This window comes from Arvicanthis niloticus, chromosome 20 (genome assembly GCF_011762505.2).
Source record: "Arvicanthis niloticus isolate mArvNil1 chromosome 20, mArvNil1.pat.X, whole genome shotgun sequence".
NCBI lineage: Eukaryota > Metazoa > Chordata > Mammalia > Rodentia > Muridae > Arvicanthis > Arvicanthis niloticus.
Genome location: NC_047677.1, coordinates 1,801,115 through 1,808,892, shown reverse-complemented (window position 1 = coordinate 1,808,892; position 7,778 = coordinate 1,801,115). Strand labels below are relative to the sequence as shown.

Sequence of the window (7,778 nt, the reverse complement as noted above, 5' to 3'; positions counted from 1 at the left end):
TACCCAGGTAGGCCACCCACTTTTCAGATAAGAAGGGGGAGTGTGAAGAGGCTACATGAGGGAAAAATTAGGAGGGAGTGGGACTATAATTGGAATGTAAAATAAATAAATAAATAAATAAATAGCAATGAGAGCAATGAAATATAAACTTGGGCACATGCCAAGGATTTATGTAACTGGGTCAAATAATAAATACACTTTTTTTTTTTTTGGTTTTGGTTTTTTTTGGGGGGGGGGGTTGTATTAATTCTGTTTTATTTGTCAACTGGAAAACCAGACAATCTTCCAGTGCAGCAGGGAATTAATTTAATCCTCTTCCTCATCATCCCCAGCTCCAGCACCACCCTGGCCTTTCTTGGCATTCTTCCTCTTCACTCGGCCTGGACGGCCACCACCATAAGGAGAACGGAGGGAGAAGTCCATGTGCTTCTGGGAGTCCAGATGAACAATGAAGGATGGGATGTTCACCACCTGCTTGAGGACCCTGATGTGACACTGGAGGATGAGCATGCGGGCATGGTGAATAGATTTGGCCAGGCCCAGCTTAAAGACCTGGGTCTGCAGCCGTCTCTCCAAGAAATCCTCAATCTTCAGGCCCAGGATGTAATCCAGCTTCATCTTGCCCTCATCCAGCACCCCAATGCGAACAAGTCGCCTCAGTAGAGCACTGCCTTCAAACAGTCGCTGAGGATCCTTCTCGTCCAGTGTCAACAGCTCCCAGGCCGCCTTACGGATCTTGGCCAGGGTAAATTTGACCCTCACGTTTGTTCCGGAGTCCATACTCTCCAATCAACTTTAGCTCCTGATCAAGACGCGATTTCTCGAAGGGTTTCCGTGGGGTCACATAGGTTTTGTGACAAACCCAGCTTCTGGCGACCGGCATATTGACTTCGCTAGGCCCGCTGCGCCTACGAACTCAGGCCCGTGACCAATAAATACACTTTTAACTATTTGAGAACTATTTGATTTCCAGAGTACTCTACCACTTTTGTCACCCTTCAACAGTGAATGAGGTATCCCCTCTTCCCACATACTCATCAATATTAATTGTCAGTTGTTTTCTTAAGTTAAACCATCCTGGATGAAGATGAAATATCAATGTTTTATTACATATTTATCAGATTGCTAAAGATGTTGACATCCAACTGAGACTTTGCTCACAATAGCTAGGAAATGGGAAAAACCTAAATGTCCTCTACTTGATGGTTATTTATGCATCATAGCTATAATATTTTAGATGTGCATATATCACCTGGAGCAACCAGAGAAACCAAGAAAATAAGAATGGTCCATGTCGACAAGTGTATTCTTGAAACAGCAGGGAGACTGAACTCAGAGTGGTCGTGAGAGCATGCACAAACTCTGCAAGCCCAAGCCAGATCAAATTCCAGCATGGAGAGGGGATTTCTACACCCAGTTCCACGCCAAGCCAAGGAGGTACTGGCAATTCTTAGCTGCTTGGAGAGGAAGGGTCAGTTTTCTCAAAGAGTGTAGCCCCTGATAAGCTCATCATGCTCCAGTGGAAGGCCACACATATAAGAATATTTGAGCAGCATAAATTGGGTCTTGATGGGGAGAAAAAGACACAAAGTTGGTGGGAAGAGAGGTAGGCTGGATCCAGGAAGAATTGGGGGAGGACGGGTGAAGATGATCAAAACTCATTGTATAAAATTTTAAAATAAAACAAAACAAAAAACAATAAAATATTAAAAATAGAACATGAAGGTAGAAGGGAGAAGTATTTGGGGCTTCTGAAGTGAGTGGGAAGGGGGAATTTGATTGGTTATGAGGATGATACACTGTAGAGCAGTAAAGCCATAAAATATATATGAACATGATCCAAAAGTTGTCTGGGTTTTTGTTTTGCTTTGCTTTTGAAGAAGGTGAGTATAGTGGTTTGAATGAGAAAAGCTCTCATACATTTGAATGCTTGGCCTCAGGCTGTTGACCTGCTTTGGAAAGACTGGATGTCTCATCTTTGTTAGAGGACATGTGTCAATAGAGGCACAGACTCTGAGGTTTCAAAAGCCCACACCATTTCCAATTGGTGTGTTTCCCTCTCCTCCCTCTCCCTCTCCCTCTCCCTCTCCCTCTCCCTCTCCCTCTCCCTCTCCCTCTCCCTCTCCCTCTCCCTCTCCCTCTCCCTCTCCCTCTCCTCCCTCTCCTCCCTCTCCTCCCTCTCCTCCCTCTCCTCCCTCTCCTCCCTCTCCTCCCTCCTCCTCCCTCTCCTCCCTCTCCTCCCTCTCCTCCCTCTCCTCCCTCTCCTCCCTCTCCTCCCTCTCCTCCCTCTCCTCCCTCTCCTCCCTCTCCTCCCTCTCCTCCCTCTCCTCCCTCTCCTCCCTCTCCTCCCTCTCCTCCCCCTCCCCCTCCCCCTCCCTCTCCCTTCCCCTCCCCCTCCCTCTCCTGTCTCTTTCTCCCTCCCTCCCCCTTCCTATCTCCCCCCTCTGCCCCATGCTACCTTATGGGACAGGATATAAGCTCTCAGCTACTGCCCCAGCACTATGCTTGCCTGCCCCTGCCCATTGTCATGCTCCCCTCCATTGATGGTCACGGGCTCACTATCTGAAAATGAAAATCCTCAATAAACTGTTTCTTCTGTCAAAAAAACAAAAAACAAAAGACAAAAGAATGGTCTTTGTCAGGGAAGCTCTAGAGAGAGGAAGAGTAGGAATATAAAAAGGGAAATGGAAAATGTGGATCGTGGATATTTCTGAGGCGACTGAGGCAGTAGGAGGAAAGAGAGTCAAAGAACACTAAGGATGCTTGAAGAAGCTACAGGAAAACATACTTTGTAGTGAGCCACTGTTTCAGTGGCTACACATTTGCATTTTCCAAGATGGCGTTGGCCTCGTGTTTCCCCAGCAGTAAACAATTATTCTGCGCAGCTGCTAGGCAGAAAGAGCGCCAAGTCACTGGCCTATCCCGAGGGGTAATATTGGGTGGTGAGCGAACAGCCAATCAGAAGTGAATACGTCACTCTAGACTGTACTTAAGCGAGACCCCTTCCTCAGCTCTCCCCTTCCTCTCTGCGTTTTCCCACGTGTGGGAGACAGATTAAAAAGCCTCGTTTTGCAGTAACTACCCGATCTCTGCATCTCGTGCTTTCTCTCCCACGGATGCAAGACTCAGGGGGGCGCATTAGAATACTTTATGTTTGTTTTTAAATAAATGTAATAAATACCCACATAAGTATACTTGTATGAGTATATCATTAATAAATGAATTTATGCCACTTAGGATGACAGTGTTCCCTATAAAATCCATAGACTGTCAGAAGTAGGTATGGGAAGTCACCCTTTTAGTTGTTGGTTATGGGATTCAAAGAAAATCCCCAAACAATGTAAGACATTGCCATTGGCCGTGTTTGCCTCCCCGGACTTGGAATGAAGACATTGTTGCTGAAGTCACCTTATACCACCAACACTGGGTTTATAGAAATAGAGCTGGAACTGACATGAAAGCCTCCTAGCAGACAAGTGTGCTGCCCAAGCTTCCCTGAGGGAAAAGCAATAAAAAGTTCTACCCAGTTATAAATCATACAAATCACAACAATGACTATCATGAAAAGATTTTCCCCAATGGTAGAATAGTGGCAGTATGTCTTGGGGACAGCCAACAGCAGACTAATTGTTCTTTAGGCCCACTCATTGGGAAAGAATTAATTCATACCTGCTACTATAAACTTAGCCTTTGGCTGATGAGGTCATGGACCATATTGTTGCCTAATTCCTTAACCAGTATAATTCCCAGATGCACTAAGTACCAATCCTGTATCTACAAATAAGTGTAGTGTTTACACATCATTAAAAAAGCTGCTTTCTGCAGCAGATGACGAGAATCACATAAATCCACAACTGGTTCATAAGAACAGAACAACTGTCCATGGGCTACTGAATACCAATTGATACATTACATTGAGTTGTAACTCTATCTTTATACCTAAGGCTCAGGGAACATAATGGAAAGAGGAGCATAAAGATTATAAAATTCAGAAAATGAAAACATCTGCCATTAGATAATGTCTTTCATATATCCCATGGAATCTCAAAAATATATTGACTTAAACAAGACCTGAACAATGACAGCACCTGCTGACACCTCAAAGTGGATGAAGAAATGGCAGGGTGCTCTAATCCCAGATGAAGAGTTACAGGCAATCAATGTCTGTGAGACAAGCCCCTTATAACTTATCTAATTCTAAATGGTCATCCTTAAACAAGCATATAAATATATATATATATATATATATATATATATATATATTACTAAAGAGACTAAGTAGGTTCTTTGTGTGTACATACTCATGCACACACAAACGCGTGTACTCACACACATCTACACATATATGAAACAAACAAAGAAGAGGTCACTAACTTGAGGAGTGGGACAGGATACTAAAGGAATGTGTGGCAATTTGAGTAAGAATAGCTACATAGGCTCACATATTTGAATGCTTAGTCACCAGGGAGTGTCACTATTTGAAAGTATTAGAAGGATTAGAAAGTATGACCTTATTGGAGAAAGCATGTCACTGGGGGTGGGCTTTGGAGATTCAAAAGGCCATGTCAAGCCCCAGTCTCTTCTCTTCTCTTCTCTTCTCTTCTCTTCTCTTCTCTTCTCTTCTCTTCTCTCTCTCTCTCTCTCTCTCTTTCTCTCTGGATCAGAAAATAGCTCTCAGACATAACTATGGTGCCATGTGCCATTCCATGATGATAATGGACCAAACCTATGAAACTGTAAGCAAGTCCCCAGTAAAATGTCTTCTTTCATAAGAATTATCTTGGTCATGGTGTCTCTTCACAGCACTAGAACAATGATTAACATAAAACTTGTACCAGGGACTAGGAACTGCTGATAGGGCTGACCATGTAATTTATTGGAGGAATATGGAAAACTTTGGGCCTTTGATGCAGAAAAGCTGTTAGAAGCTGTAAATCGGGCTTATAGAACCATCATAGTGGGACCATGGAAGGCAGGGCAATATCAACTGTGTGGGCCCAGCTCAAGAAGTCTCAGGAAACAAAAATAATAACAGTAAATGAAAGTGGTCTAGAGACCAATCTTGTGATATTTTGGCAAAAAATAAAAATTAAGAAAAGGAGTGGCTTCTTTTTACCCTTGCCTTAAAAATTTGCCCCAGACTAAATTGAAGAGTTTTGGATTAATGACATTAATGGGGGCATCTCAAGGCATCCTTGTATTGACTGTGTTGTGTAGTTAGTAATGGAAACTCTTATACAGATCTTTAATAAAAAGGAGAAAGGTGAACAAGGAAAAACTCAAAATGTACAGTTAAGGAGCACCAGGAAATTTAACATTTAGTGCTCAAGAGATAAAATGTTTTTAAAGAAAAACCTAAATGCTAAATGAAATAAAGGAAGTGATGTCCTCAGAGAAAGAGCCCATCCAGCTGAGCTTTCAACTTGTGAAAAGAAATTAACAGAAAGTTTAAGCAGTGAAGGACACTACCAACAGAAAAATGATTCAGGCCATATCATGCACCAGGACTTGGCAACTTTGGCAGTGGCCACATGGTTCTGGATTTAGAGTCAGGAATAGAGAAAAAAAAAAGTTGTAAATGCCTTCTGGGGTTAAGAAAGCCACTGAAGTCAGTTGTATGTCAGGAGTGACACTCATAGAGGCCCACAGAGGCCATTGTGTGAGGCTGTAAAGATGATGCCTTGGTTTTGTTGGAGACTCCAAGATGTTAGATGACAGAATTGTGGGATACCAGTCAAGGAAAAATGCTAGCAAGATGTTGAACCAGCCGAAGAGAAAAATGTATGTTGCAGTCAACAAAGCTGAAAGGAGTCAAAAATCAGAAGAGCACTTTGACATCAGACATGGAGATGCAGAATTTGAAGTTTGGCCAGCTGTACTTGATTCTTGCTTTGATCCACTATTTCTTCACTATATTCTCTTTCCTTTCTTCTGGAATGGCAAGCGAAATCTTGTGCCAATGTGTGCTGGAAGTATGTAATCTGCTTTTTAATATTGATTTTAGCAGTGGTTTGCGGTTAAGAGGTTGCCATGAGTCTCAAAGGAGACTTTCAACTTTGGTCTTTTAAACAGTGTTGAGATTACAACAGACTATGGGAAACTTTGAAGTCAGACTGAGAAAATTTGGCATTATAATATGACTATAAACCTGAGAGATCCAGTGACCACATGGGGCTAGAGAGATGGCTCAGCAGGTAAGAGCACTGACTGCTCTTTCAGAGGTCCTGAGTTTGATTCCCAGCATTCACATGGTAGTTCACAACTTTCTGTAACTCCACAATCTGACACCCTCCCACAGAAATAGATGCAGACAAAACACCGATACACAAAAATAAATAAAAATAAGTAAATTATCTATATAAAAAAAAGAATAACTTCCCATAGGCTCATATATTTGAATAGATAGTCACCAGGGTATGACACTCTTTGAAAGAATTATAAGAATCAGAAGTGTGCCTTTGTTGAAGAAAGTATGCATCTGGGAGTGGCCTTTGAGGTTTCAGATGCCCATGCCAAGCCTTCTCTCTCCCCTCTCCTTTTCCCTCTTCCCTGTCCCTCTCCTTCCTCTCTCTCTCTCTCTCTCTCTCTCTCTCTCTCTCTCTCTCTCTCTCTCTCTCTCTCTCTCTCTCTCTCTCTTCCTGCTTGTGGACCAGGATGCTGATTTGAATTCCAATAACATGTTTCCTCGCATGATGATAATGAATTAAACCTTTGAAACTGTAAGCAAACCCCTAATTTATAAGAGTTGTCTTGGTGATGGTGTTTCTTTGCAGCAATAGAACAGCTACTAAAATAGAGTTGGGGAAGAGAATGGGATAGAAATAAATAAACATAATACTAATGCATATAATTCTCAAAAAATAAAAACTAATGTTTAAAGATATGAAATTGTCATTCAAAAGCTACCATCTGATTAAGGAAGAAGAGAATTATAAGATAAAGTTGTGTAATCTCTTCACCAAATATAATTCAATATTTAGAATGTTTATTTTATTTAAAATACATTAATATTATATATTTCACTATTTCACTGATAATTGCTGTCAACAATATTTCATGTTCTAAGGCCTAGAACCTGTGACTTTCACTTTCATATGGCAAACCAATATGTTCTATTTAAGGGTCTTGAGAAGAAGAACCTAATCTGCATGATAAAGGGGGTCTCTAAGTATAGTCCTATAAGTCCTCAGAAGTGAAAAGTGGTGGAGTTAGAAGCAAACCACATAAGAGAAAGTCAGGAGAAAATGGAAGCAGAGGTTAAAATGATGTGGCTACAAGACCAAGGCATGACAATGGTGTTGATAGGCACTAAAAAGTGTAAATAACATGAGAAAGGGTCACTCCTTTCCTGAGTCTCCAGAAAGAGCTCAGCCCTGAAGATAATCCTGTAATCTCAGATTTCCAAACTAAATTTCCACCCTTTTAATAGCCAATCTAAGTTCTTAGATGTATTGGAACACCCAAAAATAGCAGCAGCATTGTGTGCTGGGCATAGGTGAATCTCTAAAGATAGGGGGATGTTTAATTCTGTGTTGAGTCTACTGGAGTAAGACCATTCATGTACATTCCCTAGGCATTCCCAGTGTTGCCAGGAAAGACAATAGAGAAAAGTATAAAGCTCAGCAAAGACAGAATTCTATACTGAAAACAAATACTGAAGCAATGGAACTCTAGGTCAGAGGATCTAACAAATTAGTATGGAGCCCATTAAGTCATTAGACAAGGTAACTTAAACATTATTACCCTTAAACATTATTTGGCTTGTCAAGAAGTGAAAG

The 7,778-nt window shown here is 41.6% G+C and overlaps 1 pseudogene; it reads right to left on the bottom strand.

The window, feature by feature from the left end:
• Positions 1-268: 268 nt before the first annotated feature.
• On the bottom strand, positions 269-926 carry LOC117724580 (small ribosomal subunit protein uS4 pseudogene; annotated as a pseudogene).
• Positions 927-7,778: the final 6,852 nt, after the last annotated feature.